We start from the raw sequence: 16,381 nt of genomic DNA on the forward strand, positions 1-16,381 counted from the left end.
AAGCTTGATCTAAATATGCATATTTTGTAACAAAGAGTTTTTTGGTTGAATAAATTTTACATTCATTCAAAAAAAGCTTAAGTATGTGGATATCTTCATACTTAAGCTTCTCAATTATATAATATGAAACACTAACATTTTCTTTTATCAAGAATTGCAGCTTTGCTAACTCTTTAATAGATATAATTAAGATAAACACATTCTTTTTATGTTAGCTCTTCTATTTCTTGAATATAACTCTAAAAAAAAAATTAATAAGAATTTCATTTATTTATTTTTTTAATTTCTAAATATTAGAATGTGAAAACCCCCTTCCTCTTTGTCTCTGTATTTTTCTAACTAACATTCTACAGCTTAATTCAATTATCTTCCATTTGATAGTGAAGAAAACCCCAATCTTCATCATATATAAAATTTTATTTTTTTCGGACAAACTTTTTCTACAATATTAAGAAATATCTCAATCATTACTGCAACTCTTCAAACTATTGACAAAATTGTAATGTCTAAACCATATGTCGATACATTCATGGTTTAAGCCAAGAGCAAGAAGTGGCTATTCGATTCATTCCTGATGTCCTTTTATCTTTTGTTATGCATCTATTTTCTTAGGACATATTCTAAGGTTCTCTAAATTTCTTATGTGAATATTGAAACTGATTTTTGGGATATATATATATATATATATATATATATATATATAAAAAATATAGAAAATATTTCATATTCTTTTTAGTTTAGGTTTGTTTCTTTTTAATGATGATAAACAGGTGGCACTCTCTCCATTGCTGATGTGTCACTTAAATGGAGAGACTTAACCAACTTTTATAGTATAGATTAAGAAATTAGCGCAGATCAATATTTTGAAGCCAGAAACATTTTATATAAGATCTATATACGGAAATTTAATTTGTAATTAGCAATCTTTATTGGGTTAAGCTATAAATGCATGAGATACCAACAAAACAAAATTGAGAGACTTTGACATTTTTGTATTCTTCACTTTTTTGTTCATCACTCCTCTTAAAAGAACCTCTTGTCGTTATTAATAAGTTTTGGAGTTTGGACCATCGACTTTTGTCAATGTCATGTATTAAGTTAACAATGTAGCGGGGTGTCAAAATGGGTAGAAACTTAGAGGTTTACTCTGTTTGTCTATTATTTTAACGGGTATGAGTTAAGTTTTTATACCCATATAAATAAATAGGCTTTGATGAGTTCGTCCAATGGGTTCGTGGATTTAACGTGGTAAACCCATTAGGGTTATGGATTATCCATGGGTTAATCGAAAAAAACAAAAATAATATATATAATATAATAAAATATAATATGTATATATGAAGAATGAAGACTATAAAGTTAAAGAATCCGATTGGATCATTTATAGAAGATTCAAGTATTTTTTAATTTTAAATTAAAAATGAGTTTTATTTTAAATTAAAAATAACTTTTTATTTTGGTTTTATGGATTTTTGGCTTTAAGATTTTAGGATGTTTTTTTATTTTAATATCTATATATTATTTTCTTAAGCTTGAAAACTTTAGTTGGATTTATAATTCTATTTTATATAATATGTTATGAATTTATTATTAATGCATCAATTAATCCGTGTATTGTGTATCAATGAAGCAATAGATCTATATATATACAAAACGAAGACGTCTATATCATTTTTGACTGGGCAAACTTGTTCTAATCGTAAATGTAAAATGTATTATTTATTAGTTTTTTTTTGGGTTCATATGTGCGTATAAAATAAATTAATAATACGTGAATAGTGCACGACTCATGGGTTTTGCCATTATGGTCCAACCGGACAACCGAAAATTGACATGATTGTCCTATAATGAAAGGGTTACACATTAACACATTTTTGTGAAGGGAAAATTCCGGAAAAAAATATGAACTAATTTTTATTTGGAAGAAAAAAACACCAATTTTTAAGGCTTCCAAAAAAATACATCAATTAATTTTTTCATGTATAATAAAACCCAAACTATAAAATGTTGGCAAATTCATACATATGATATCAAACAAATTTACCATGTGCCAGGATTTGGAATCAGGGAACGTCCGATGAGCAGATGAACCACCGGATAATTTACCATGTTCCAGGATCCCACCAACTTCCAACATGTTCAACAGTTCAATGTCCTTTACTCAACACTAATTGGATTTATGGAAACTAAGAAGTGACTGAAATATTTATTATTACCTTATCTTTCATTAAATGAATGAAATAAAAGAGGATTAATTTTTTTCATAACATGTTATTGTTTTTTTGTAGATGTTTACTTTTAACATCAAAGTTAGAGTGTAGGTATCCCCTATATAATAAAACGGAAATATCCAACCTTTTTGTGTAAACTATATAATATGAGTTATAAGATTAATTATTTGATTATTTGATAGGTTATAGGTTATATGGGTTGTAACCATTAGTTAAATCTCGATTTGAGATCCTCTTAGAAAGGATATTCCAAAAAAATAAAATAAAATCTCCACTGAATATTTAAGTAACCATATATAGGCAACAAAATCTCAAAAATTAATATTATTTACAACAACTATTAAAAACAATCATTTTTAACCCGGGTCTTAAATTTCAACCCGGTTCTTAACTTTTATTCACAACAACTTCTAAAAACAATCACATAAATTATATTTTATATAAACACTATAATATAAATAAAAGAAAATTTTCAACCCGTTTTCTAGCTAATATACTAAACGTATTCGTTGCCATACTTGTTTTTGGGAAAGAAGCCTTCTTTATTCATTTTATTTCCTTAAAAGGGACATGATCATTTTGAGAATATAAGTTAAAGCACATATGATATGAGAAGGAAAGCTTATGTTTACAAATTACAAGCAAATTAGGAAACAAAAGCGAAGCAGACCTAAAGGTTTATTTCGTTAAACTAAGAGGTTTACTTCCTAAAACTAACTATACACTGAATTATAGATACATTGATAAATGATAGTTGAATTATTTTCATTCATGGTTAGGTTTAGGTAGGGCATGTAGTAAGCAAACAAACGTATATGGGTCCACAGTAAGATATTTTAAACGCCCAGACTAGTTTTGTTGAAAACAATTAATATACGAAAAAGTCTTCAATCTAGATCTAAAGATAAAGATATTATTCATGAGCATCATCAAGTCGATTGTTTTTATTTAAATTATACAGTCATGTATTCTCAAAAAAGTTTAATTTTTGATTTAAAGTACTTTTAACTGTATTTTTGTGTGTGTGTAAAATTCGTCCTTTTAAATGTACGATTTTACGTAAGTAAATTAAAACAATAGATTATATTTACCGGATAATTTATTAACCAATTTAAACCTTTTATAGCAAGCTCCCTGAAGCAGAATTTCCTCTTTGATAAAACAGTAATCGTATAACCTGAAGCACTTTTTCACTAGGGGAGAAGATGCCACGTTTAAATTGTAAAACTAAACTGCCAGTCAGATAGTAAACTAACCTACCAGCAATATTGCATGTATAATTGTGTAACTAAAGCTACCATTCAAGTTTAGGAGTTTGAACTAACCTACCAGTCATATTACATAAGGATAAAGGTAAAAGAACACACACTAGAGATATTTTTCATATACACATTTTGTTTCCTCACTAACGAGTGGTAGAATGACAATTGTACCTTCATTTAGTCAATTTTATCAAAAATAATCATAACTTGTTGATAATATGATTTAGAATTACTCGAGCAAACCTTCCAACTCAACCCAAAAGTTGAAACTTATTCAAAATCCCTTTTTTTGTGAAATAATTTTGAGTCAAGAAAAGTATGCTACCACAAGAAAACGGGTTTTTGGAAAATTTTCTCGATATCATATCAGTCTCGTTCATCTTATATTTCCATATTGTTTGGTTATAAAAAAATATCTGAAACAGTCAATAAGAGTATAATCGATTTCTATAATGTAAAATAAATCCAAAGTGTGAGTATTGGAAGACAAATTGGAGACTTTTATATGAAAATGACTTGACACCTTATCAGTTTCTTTGGATATTGTTCGTGAATAATGAGCCTGCACGTTCCTTCCCTTTTCAGCTTTTTCTATATACGAAAAAACAAACTTTCATTATCTACTTGTCACCAACTGCGCGATTCTTATCATCAACTCTCATCGATCTTCCGGTATCGTATAACACATAGCAAATATGTAAAGAAGATGAAATTAATCAGATAATTAATGAAAATAAAAGGTGCGACAGCACAAGACTTTTTATTCATAAAACCACATACAGCTTACTTATTAAACGATAGTAAAACGTTTTTTTAGTGTAAAAGAACGAAATTGTATCCCCATTTCACCATTTGTGAAAAATTGGTAGGGCTTGAGAGTTTATAAAATTGGTTTTCTTTCCTTTATTAAATTGTAAGAGATACTAAATTGATTGATTTGGTTACATATATAATTAGAGGTGTGAGGACTGAAGAAGATTGTCTCTTGTATGATATTTTACCTTATATTGCATGATGAAATTATCACTGTAATGTAATACAATATGACCTCTATACATTACAAGGGTTTGCACTCCCGAACCAAGTTTTGTCCTACTTATAAAAAAAAAAAAAAAAAAAAACAAAAAAAAAAAAAAAAAAACTAAGTTTTGTCCATCTATCATTACCAAATAATCAGTACATAATACTAACCAATGTTATAAAATTTTAGTTTTAGCCTCTCACTCTAAATGTTGTTTGTGCTTCAACACGGGAAAACTGAGCTATTTCTTCCCGAGAACTATCGTATCAAGCCAGATAGACAATTGTACGTCGTTTGCTTTCGGATCGCGAGTTTGAACATTCAATTCATTGAAAACTTTTCCGTATTAAGTATTAACAATCTTTTTAGAAAAACATTTAATGTATTTGCTAACTAATTTTATGATAATGATCAACAACAAAAATAAATAATGACGTTTGAAACAGATATGCATATGAACTGATATAACAAACGTTTTGGCAAGTAATATCATTTTTCCCCCGTTAACCTTTGAATGTAAACCATGCACTAGTAGCTTTGCGAGTAGTGTAGTAAAGTTTCTAGGGATAGATGATTTTGTGTTCTTGATCGGTTAGGTTGTCTTAGTTGATTGTATTTGTTTAATAGATTTCCTTCTAGATTGGTGTTCTTAATGCTGTCAACAAACCGAGAGGGTGAGATTAGATCTAAGGTGTTTTACCACCGAAAGGTGTAGATGAGATGCTTGAATCAACCAATGCTAGAGGTTTACTCACTTAGCCTAAGAGATTAGATGAGTAAGGGGTTTACTGACAATAATGAATCAAATCTTAATGCCTGCTTGGTCATGTTTCTCCAATGAGAGTTGGGTAGGGGAGTGATCAAGGTTGATTGTTTCTATCACGAGAGTGTTTTAACGAAATTTTAGAGATTCATTGTGTAGGAAATATTTGCTTGAGGCATGTAAGACATCTATACTGGTTAGGAATACTTAGGATTCAATTACCCCATCCTTAGAAGCTTTCGTATCTTAATTGCTTGCATTCCCATTCATAACTCGATCCCTTACCCGATCAAGTACATGATAACATGCATCGAGTAATACCTCGAGTTGTTCATACCATCTTTGCTTACTCGATCACCCCACCCGATCATGTACTCGAATGCTTGCATCGAGTGCTTAGGTCGTGTGGTTCATTGTTTTTATTCTTTTTTTTAGGATTGTTAGTTTAAAAACCCTATTTGCTTGGCTTGACTTGCACTATTCGAATCATATCCTTCCTGCTAGCATAAACAACCATTTGGATTGATAACCCTTTGTACTACAACTGCATAGGGAATTGATACCCTGGGTGAAAATCCGCTTATCAGGTATTCCAGTGAGGGAATATGTGGTTGGTAGGATATTGTGTTGTCCTACGCGAGCCACGGGAAGGAAACCTGGTTAGGGATAGGACTTAGACGTGTTCAGAATTGTTTGCTCACGACTCTTAGGGGACTTCGGTTCTCCTAGTACCGCCATATTTTAAGACTTTGTGGCTTGGGAGTGTGGTTGGTATATCGACTTCGGATGACGATCCGGGGGCGCGATGTAAGGTGGCAACCCAAGAGACAAGTATTGGACTTCCTTATATATTATGGCATGCGGGCTTAGGCATGATGAGGAGCCAATATTTTGGCATGCAGACTTCGGTCTGATGAGGAGCCAATAAAACTCTAGGTTTAGGCCTGTGAGTAAAGGAAAGTCCAAAAGACAAGAGAAAATAATGCCTAGAACGTGAATCTATCGCCTAGAGGTGACCTTTCGTAGATCGATCGGAGGAGTGCAGACCGTGGAGACGGTTGCACGGGAGTCCTTGGCTGATGGTTGTTCGAGATTCGAGGACCAATCCATGTTGGTGGGGGAGAATTGTAACATCCGTTTTCCGGGATTAGAGTTTGAGATATGTTGAATAAACCAAAAAAGTGGATTTTAATTAATTTTGGTTTAATTAAATCCTGGTTTAATCTAATTAAACCAAAAATCCCTAATCTCTTTCTCAAATTCAGGCCTCTTCTCTTTTTCTTGTTTGTGTCCACATTATCAGAGAGAGATGCAGACAAACTGTGAGAACCCTTGTTTTTTTTGGTGTAAAGGAGGAAGAGAATGAGATCAAGCTTTTTCTTTAGAGCAAAGAGAGAAACAGAACTGTCAGGGTTTGGGAGAAGCAAGATCCGATTACTCAAAACATTTCGAAAGGTATTGATTTTTGGTAGGGTTGTAGCTAAGAGATTTTCGTACCCTCTCCTTTTTACAGAAGTGAATTTGGATTAATATTCTACGAGTTATTGGCAGTTTAATAGGGCGTTTCGCGTCAGTCGCGGATTCAGACCAGCGGGTGTTTCGGGATCGATTTCGGTTTCACCTGATTTCCGATCATTATGAAAGTTTGTGGGAAGCGTCTGGACATGTCTACCTTGCTTTTCACCGAAGGGATTAGAAAGTTAACGGTTTGTTTTGATTTCGTGGTTTCACTTGTGAGGTTGTTTTTTCTGATTTTTCTGGCATTTTGTTTTCAATGTTTATTTATTGGTATGATTGGTTGTAGGAGCGAGTTTGGTTGTTCTTGGATATTGGAGAGCCTCTCATTTGGTTGTTATTTTCGTGAATCAATTGTTAAGGTGAGTGTGTGACCATGAACTTATCTAAGCGATTGGGTTGTATGACTTGTTTTGTGTGATGATGTGTAGGTGTGGTGAAAGTTTTATTGGTTGTTCTGTTTAATGGTTGGTTTGTTATATTTTATTTGGAGTTGTACTCTTGATTTGCTTGTGTGTATAGCTCGTAGATGGGAGGATCGCCTCACTGGGTATTTCTGGTAATACTCACGCATCTCATTGTGTTTGTGGTGCAGGTAGTGGCAAAGTGTGACTATGGGATCATGGCAATGAAGAGGAGGATGTTCTAGTGACTTGCTTGGTTGTTGTCTGGCTTTTGTTAGATTGCTAGAGTTGAGTCCTAGAATGTTGTTTAGGATTGTTGGTTTTCTGGTTTATGTTGATTGGATCTTTAGTTTATGGTTTTGGAATTATTACGGTTTATTTGGTATTGGTTATTGGTTTACTGGTTATTTATTGGTTTTATTATTTCCGCTTTTGGTGTGATCGTGGTTAGGTGGCTAGTGGGTATGAGACCACTAGCTTAAATGTTTATTATTATATTATATTTATATATTTATCATTTATTAATTTAAAAAAAAAATGGGTCGAGTCGTTTCAGTGGGTGTCAATTCCTTCACCAACATATATAACGTAAATTTACTGTAGTCTTGGGTTCGAGTGAGTAAAATTGTAGGTAGGCTTAGGAATTTGGGTACCTGATCAGGTTCAGGTTGGGTATTTCAGTAAGTCCTAGACCCATTAGGGTGTTTCTAGTATTTAGGTCGGGTTTCGGATAAAACCCATCAGATTCATTTCGATTCAGTTCGGCTACCCAAAATCAATCCGAATTAAATAAATCGAAATCAATGTCACTAACTAAACACAAAAAAGAGACCAAATGTTCAAACTTAAAAAGAGATAACAGAGTTTGTAAAACAAACAACTCCGTAAACCTAGTACTAAAAGAGACAACAAAGTAAACAAGTTTTTAAGATATTAGCTGACAAAACCAATACACCAAGTGAAATAGCCGATTGTTCTTGTCTTCTTGATGATGAATCCATGTGAAAATAAAAAGCATATAGACAATTAGAAATAGATTAAAAGAGTAAGAGACAATTCAAGAAAAGAAAAGAAACTTAATTACATTAGCTCAGACCCGAGAGTGACTTACTATGGTATTGGGTCTTCAGTATAGTGCTCTGAAAACAAACGAAAGAAAGAGTTAACATAAAGTATAAGAGCGGCAATAACATAAAGCAACATGATATACAAACCTTTTTGAAGTCAATCTTCATATTCTATTTATGCAAAAATATGTGCATTCATAAGCACTCTTGATTCAATATACAACTCCGCATCACTAAAGATTCATTAGACACGAAAGAGAAAGCAGTTTCAAACTTACTCAAATTATTTGTATTTGCTGTTGCATTGTCCACTGTCATAAAGAAGACATTCTCTATGCCTTACTCAGCTAAGTAGTCAAGAAGGGTCACTATAGAAAATAAGGGTATTAATAGCAATATAATATAGTTTTTTTTATGTCTATGCTGTAGTTGACTTTCGAAAAAGTTTACGTAGCGTTTCTAAAATATTAAACTCTATGGTAGGATAACCGCTAAAATATTGTGTAATGGCACCTAGTTTTTGGTTCTTTCAATAGCATAGATTAAAATTAAACGCTATCGTATGGTAACCGGGAAAGTGAAAATTTTATTACCTCCAAAATTGTACTAATTAATTAATATCACAGAAAAAAAAAAATATAGATTAGGTTTTAGTGTGTCTCGTGAAAGACTTCCATCTATGCTCTATTCTCTCTCTCAAACTCGATCCGGAACCCGTTCTGAAACTCGATCCGAATTTGTTTGTCTCATCTTTCACTCTCGATCTCTCAGTATCGATCCTCTCTCAATAGCAATCCCTCTCAGTAGCAACTCGCAATCTCTTGTGAAGTCGTCAATGGTGGCTTTCGTTTTTCTCAATCATGTATGTTTTGCAAATTAGTAGCTCCATCTCTCTGCGTAGGTTTCAGATCCAATTTTTTTTTGAGATTCGGACTTGACTATTGCTTATGACGTTATCAGACTTGCTATTGTAAGAACTATTGTTGATTAGAAATGATGACATGCCTTTTAGATATATTCTCCGTGGAGTTGTTGTTAAATGAGAAAGTTCTATTGATTTGAAAGTGACTTGTATCTTTTTTTGCTCATGTTTCTTTTTTTGAATATCTGACTTTGGTTTCTCATTGTGAAACAGGGTGATTCATTCAACAACTCTCGGTGATTCTTATTCTTTTTCCTGTTGAGAAAGTTGATCGACAGAGATCGCTTGATCAGAAAAGATGTGTCATTTTGGTCACCGGTCTTAGTGGTGCAGGTTAGTGCCAGCAAAAACCGTTATGAAACAGCCACAAGTTTTTGTTTATGTCTATGTGAAAATCTATTCTCTTTATTTTTTTTTGTAGGGAAGACCACTTTGGCTTGTTCGTTGAACCAGAAGGAGAAGCTTTGTTATATTCTTGATGGTGATAAACTGTTAATGTAAGGCATTGCTGACTGGAAATTTCTGGATTTTGTGGTTTCTCTATTCATTCTTGTTTTCGACTTTAGCCAATCATTCTGGGTTACTATCCAAAATTTGGCATACTAAATTTGTTGAGGTAATGTGATGACAGTGGCTATGATATCTGTTTTAGTTTCTATAATTTGTGAAAGCTTCTGCCTGCTAACTCTTGGAATTGAGAACTCCAGTTCTAGATTAGATTAAGCTTTTGTGATTGTTAGCTGCAGGCAAGGGCGGATCCACGTTGTACTAAAGAGGGGCAGTTGCCACCGTCAATTCTAGTACTCTGTTTGTTCTATAACGTTTTTTTTAACTTATTATTATTCTTCTAATTCATACAAACACAAGTGAAAAGCCCAATTTATTTTATTTAATTTCTCATTACAAGTCCATATTTTTTAATAACATTGGGTTACGTACAAGTTATTAACCAAATTTTTAGAAAGTTAGTTTAAAAAGAAAACAAAAGTAGAGTTTTTTCATTAAACTATACTTCAATTCCTAAATTTTTTTTTTAGCTTTTTTCTCTTTTAATTCTAGTCAAATTTTTCCCCGGATAATCTTTTTTTCTAGATCCGCCACTGGCTGCAGGATAAGTAGTCGAATATACACTGTGAGATCATAACTTCAGGTTATACCTTCCGATCTCTGGTTTTTCGAACAATTTATGTCTCTGTTATACCATTGACTCATTAGGCTTATGTGGTTGTTTCAGATTATAACCCTTGTTGCTTTTAGTTTCCTTGCTTTATATGACTGGATGTTTCGTCTAGACAATGTATGTTGTTGGAAATGTAGGTCGAACAAGGGTTACATAAACCTTTTGTCTCATTTGTTATGAAATGAAAAAAATAAAAGCTTCTTGACACACACCTGAAACCTGCACGTTTTTGCTTTCCATAGGCAGTCGAAGTTTATGCCTTGTTGATAGGCAGTAAAGGAACTTTGAGCTCTCTAAATAATATTTTGACTGGATGCTTTTCGTATAATATTTGTCATTGGCATTCACTAGCCCGTTTCGTATTTGGTGATCTGTGATAGCATGGATTGAAGCTTCGTTATGGTCTAGGTCTAGAAACAAGGAAAATGCTACATCATTTGCCAACCTTCGTGAGTGTCTCTTAGAGGTTTCAGAATTTTCAGCTTTATGAAACATCATTTGCACAAATCATTACAATTGTATTGACTGTCTTCTTTTCCATTGCGTCTTTCAGTCTTTGTGCAGGTTCAAGGACCAATACTGAGCGGAAGAACTTGTGGCTGTACTTTAGTATTTTAAGCTTTACATTTATGGATTCACTTGACTACTCTCTTCATATATTTTGTTTATTTTAGTATGTTAAGCTATAAATACTTGATTCTGTGACTACTCCCATCTGATATGTTTCGATAATGTATTTTTTTAATGGTTTTAATTTCATAAGGTATTTTCTCTCTTTAATGTGTCATTGCTAAATAACAAAGAAATAAAACAACAAATTTATGACGTAAAAAATTACAAATATAATATTAAAAATACTCAATACATAATTATAAGTTATAACTACAAATAAAACTTATTTTGTTCATAATTATACTCCTACAGTCATTTGTTAATTAAACATTATCAAATAATAATTTGTTAATTATACATAATCACGGAATCATATATGTTAATTTATTATCTTTTTGCATTTTATTTTGTTAATTGATAAATAGTTAAATCCTATAACCTAAACCATAAATCATATACCCTAAACCATAAATCATATACCCTAAACCATAAATCTAAACACTTTAGACTTTAATTCTTAAACATTTTTATTATTTATCAATTAACATAGTAAAATGCTAAAAAAATATTCTCATACAGATATTCTTAAATATTCATAAATTCATAATATAAGTGTGCTTACTCTATTAACAATCAATATATAATAATTTTTATGAATTTATGAATATTTAATATAAAATATATAAATTCACACTTGTAAAAACCTTTTTAATGTTTCTCAATAAGTTTTAAATATTTTTACATTCTATTTTGTTAATTGAAATTAGTGAAATGTGTATCAAGATTCAACCCGAAACCCTAAATCTTATACCCTAAAGGGTTTAGGGTTCAATCTTGAAACATGTTTCATTATTTAGAAATTAACGAAATAAAATGTAAAAATGTTATTGTAATAATAATAACATATAGTAGGAATAAATATAAAATTAAATATTATGAGTTATAATACTTAACTACATACTAAAAAAAAACTACAAACTAAAATAACCATTTTGCAAATGAAGTTGATGATAAGTGTTATATGGCCAAAAAAAAAAAAGCGATTAGAAAAGAGTTTTAGAACATATATTTTATTTTCATTAATTTAAAACACTTTGGAAAATTAACCTACTAATTAAAATTGAAAGAAAAAATAGCAAAAAATGCTAAAATCTAAAATGCAAATAAAAATTGTCATTGGCTAACTCATTAAGAGAAGGATCCCACTGCGTTTAATATAGACCGTTGATTGCAGTGAATCCAATGGACACAAACTTTTAATCCCTATTTAGTATTTGATTCGCTAAGCCGTTAAAGTAAGGATCACATCATGTGTAATATGAACCGTTGATTAAAATAAATCTAACGGACACTAATCCTTTTATCTTTTCTTTTCACTCACTCTCCTCTTTAGTCTTTTCTCTTCTTCTTCAATCGATTATCCAATTGAATCGACTATCAAATTATTTTTCGAACCGTACGAGATCTTTGTTTCGAGTACGCGTTTTTTTGTACCTTCGCTTGTCTGCTCTTCTGTAATTTTGGATTCATTTTTTGTTTCTACCAGATTCGGTGAGTCTTGGTTTGGAAATCCGAGATCTGTTTTCAATTTGTATTCATCGGTTAAATTAATATCTATAATATGTTTCCTCTTTTTTTTAACGATCTAATGCATTCTTTTACTGGGTTTATCTGTTGCAGAGCTGATCTAGTCGCAGGAGGAAGAACAAGAGGTTATTGAGTCGGCTCCTGCTATCCAACTCGGAGAAGAGAAGAAAGAGTTCTTAGCTTGAGAGATTGTGTGCTAAGAACTTATTGATATCATAAAAGTGGAGCATCGTGGTGAATACTTGAAGAGAGAAGAAAAGGAAGATGATGAAGCGAAGAGAGAGGCCCGTGGTGTTTGCAGAGAAAGAAGTGCTCTTGGAGATTCTTGCAAATAAAGAATGATTTTTGCAGCTTTGTGATGGGAAGAACACGACACCATTTTTTTCCTTTTCCACAATGCATTTTATTTTCTTTGTAATTGATTTTTTTTCTATCACTGTTTCATACAAATGATAATAAAATATGTTATTTTTATTTCAGTATACATGTTTTATATATAAATTCACTCCCAAAATGATTAAATAACTATATATATATAATTAAATACACAAATACAGTATAAATACATACATATTGTATAATACATAACTTACATATATTAATAGCAAATAATAATTACTATTAATAGCAAATAATATCTTAACAGCAGTTACAAAAACCGCTATATAAAGTGTCCAACCTATTATATCGAGAGCAGACATAGCGCTTTCTACACCGCTCTATTATCATACAATAGCGTTTTTCCGATGCTAAGAAAATCTTTATTTCCTGTAGTGAGTAGTTGCAATTGTCTTCCCTTTGTGGTCTGTCACATAATTGAATCCTATTATAGACATCTTTAACCGCCAATATGGATCAATATAATGTACTGTTATAACCATATAACTGGCATTTGTGAATAACAATCAATATTAAGACAAAATTAGAATAGATAAGTCAATTGACAAGAAGGAACTTCTTAAACTAAGTAAAAGAAGGATATATGACATTACTTGTGACATCACTAACCCAAATAACTGTTGTAAGTGAGACTCTTTGCTTTGTTAGCAGTGAACCATTTCCTCAAGCAGTTTTCTTCTGAACAAACATTTCAACAATGTCCCTCGTTGCAGTCCTTCTAGAGTGGGGTTTATATAGATTCACCTGTATTCATATACATATAGAAGCATAAACATATTACAATGAAATCCATATATATATGTAGATAAAGGAACATACAAAAGAAAACAAGCAAAAAAAAAAGTACATTACCTTGTTGCATAAGTGTCTCCAAGCCATACTTTCAATGAAAGCCAATGACAACTCTCCTATCTCAATCATCTCATTGGATGCTTATGTGAAAACACTCTCAGGAACTTTTGCATTTTTTCAGATTTTCATCCTTATCAATGACTTGTTGACTCAACTTTCGATCTTGACATTCTAGTCACGCCTTGTATTCCTTACAGATTTCAAGATGATTCCACAAACTTTTAGTCCCTGACTTTGGTGGACACTTGAATTCCCTCGGGCAATAGTGACAGGTACATAGATTACGGTTATTTGGTAGCCTTGTGAAATGAGTCCATACACCTGACCTTGGAGTGATTATCCTTTGAGTTTTAGCTTTTTCATAACCATCTCCATCTTCATGTTTTTGTTTCCTTTTTTCCCATTGATTCGCTTTTGAAGTCTAAAACCTTTCTCTTTAGTCGTCAAACGCAAATCCATCTGCAAATTGTATAAGCCACAATTTAGTAAACAGATCATATATGCTAGAACATGCAAAATAAAACTATGAAATTTCAGATGAGTCTCAGATGTTTATTAAACGCTACAATACAATACAATTTGACATCTATATAAAAATATGAAATCTATCCAATTATTATATGAAATTGAGCTGAAGGTAAAGCCATAATCTCGAAGATGAAGTTCATTGAATATTTTATATTCATTAGCATCTATCATGATTCATGAGAACACATCGATCAACAATTTAATTAGACAAGAGAACAAACACAGAGAATTTCAAATAAAACATGATGTATTCAAACCATGATTTTGGAGAATTAGATGGAATTTAGAAAATTTAGAATTTTGATAGATTTTAGGGAAGTTCATATGATTTTCTGTAAAATTCTTTCAAATCCCACCTAAAACCATGAAATTTGGATTTCTGTATTTTTAACTAAATAAATCCTCCAGAATCCTCCAGAATCCTAATCCACAAAACTGTTTTGAATAACAATATATTTTAAAGTAGATTTTTAATCATCAGTTCAATAATAGTGGATTTTAATAGACTTTTTAAAATCCATTATTGAATAACATAAAATTTGTAAATTTCACATAAATCACTTAAAATGTCAAGTTGAATACATCCCTCGAAGTTAAATCAAAACCAACACAAGTGAAGAACAAAAACATGTTTTATAAATAAAAACAACTTAAACATATGCATCATGACCTTTGATTGCCGCCGTGAAATGAAGTCTCAGACGGAGGAGAGGAGTAGATTTTAGGGTTTTCCAGTTTGTAAAATTTGGAGAAAATTAAGATAAATGGTTTATAAAGTCTTGAATTCGATGTTTGTTAGGCAACAGAAAGATGAACAGGTTGTAAGCAGTGAAGGCAACAAAGGAAAAAAGAGGAATTGGTAATAGGATGCTGCTCGAATATCGGGTAATACCTAATCGGGTTCGGGTATCTGAAGCTTAAAGGTTCTAGACCAATTTGGGTATTCTCTTGTTTCATATATGGGTTCGGTTTGGGTTTTTTGAATTGGGTTCGGTTCGAGTTTTTTGAATCAGGTTTGGGTTCGAATTTCAGATATAGGTATTTTGCCCAGGTCTAATTGTAGGCAACTAATTAGCTTTTAATATTCATTAAACCGCTCCTTAACTATTAATTTAACTGTCACTGTGGGAGCAATTGTGAGCTGTTACGGGAAATGTCAAAAGGTTTCACTAATTTCGTCATCATTTTTTTCAACCTAATTTGCTTCTTTCAATCGCAAGATACATATACGTCGATGCTATTAAATCCCAAATACTTAATAAACTTTTATATAATAAATCTCTTTTAGCGTCAGTGGTTACATTTGGATTTCCCTTCACAGGCATCAGACATTAAACCACTAATAATTTAACTGGTTTCAAGATTGACTTGTAGTCTTGTAGATTGTTTCTATCTTTTCAATGGATTAAGTATTTTTAGCAATATCGAAGCAGTTTTAGCAAAGTTTTAGGGATTTATTTTAACAAAACATTTTCTCTGCATTCTAAGATTCTGACTGAACACTTATAGTCACTAGTAATATTTCTTCAAAACTCCAGAAATTGTACCCAACATTGAAGATATAGGTGTAATCACTTAGAATGACGATACTCTGATTTTGTTCATGTTTGGAGTAATTCTTTTGTTGATATGACTTTGAGGTTATGCTTGCTTGTGTTGTTCATATTATTCCTCTCTCTCTCTCTCTCTCTCTCTCTCTCTCTCTCTCTCTCTCTCCATACACTGTTATAATCATTTTCTTGAAATGAGATTTATTGTCTACTAAGTATGAAACTATGAAGAGCAACAATTTAGAAAGAAAAAAAAACTAGGAAGAAGATATGGGAATGATCTTGGGATGTCCTGCAAATGCTAAAGACTCCTCTAGTTACACATAGAGATCTATACGTGTATATAATTTGAAAGATAAAATCACCATAATTTGCTCTATACTTTGTCGACCGTTATCTTTCACAACTTTTTCAAATGGATTTTCAATATTCTTCTTTCCATTTTGCAATTGGATCACTATGTTTCACCATCTCTCTTAATTTTGTTA

The 16,381-nt window shown here is 31.7% G+C and overlaps 2 long non-coding RNA genes and 1 other non-coding gene across 6 annotated transcripts; all 3 read left to right on the forward strand.

The window, feature by feature from the left end:
* The first annotated feature begins 6,564 nt into the window (after nt 1–6,564).
* Nucleotides 6,565–7,616, forward strand: LOC147941394 (uncharacterized). The gene is made up of 4 exons (XR_015560687.1): nt 6,565–6,732; nt 6,829–6,983; nt 7,082–7,154; nt 7,388–7,616. It is a non-coding gene; the product is annotated as an uncharacterized LOC147941394 (long non-coding RNA).
* Nucleotides 7,617–8,879: 1,263 nt separating this feature from the next.
* Nucleotides 8,880–11,140, forward strand: LOC104704667 (uncharacterized). Of its 4 annotated transcripts, none has more exons than XR_015562877.1 (5): nt 8,880–9,125; nt 9,399–9,518; nt 9,607–9,682; nt 10,746–10,831; nt 10,919–11,140. It is a non-coding gene; the product is annotated as an uncharacterized LOC104704667 (transcript). The 4 variants fall into 4 exon arrangements; XR_015562875.1 differs by having other exon boundaries at nt 10,746–10,814; XR_015562876.1 differs by lacking the exon at nt 10,746–10,831.
* A 1,134-nt stretch (nt 11,141–12,274) lies between these two features.
* Nucleotides 12,275–13,043, forward strand: LOC104701231 (uncharacterized). The gene is made up of 2 exons (XR_753786.3): nt 12,275–12,528; nt 12,658–13,043. It is a non-coding gene; the product is annotated as an uncharacterized LOC104701231 (long non-coding RNA).
* The last annotated feature ends 3,338 nt before the right edge of the window (nt 13,044–16,381 follow it).

The sequence above is a fragment of the Camelina sativa genome, chromosome 7 (assembly GCF_030686135.1).
Source record: "Camelina sativa cultivar CO46 ecotype springtype chromosome 7, ASM3068613v1".
Classification (NCBI taxonomy): domain Eukaryota; kingdom Viridiplantae; phylum Streptophyta; class Magnoliopsida; order Brassicales; family Brassicaceae; genus Camelina; species Camelina sativa.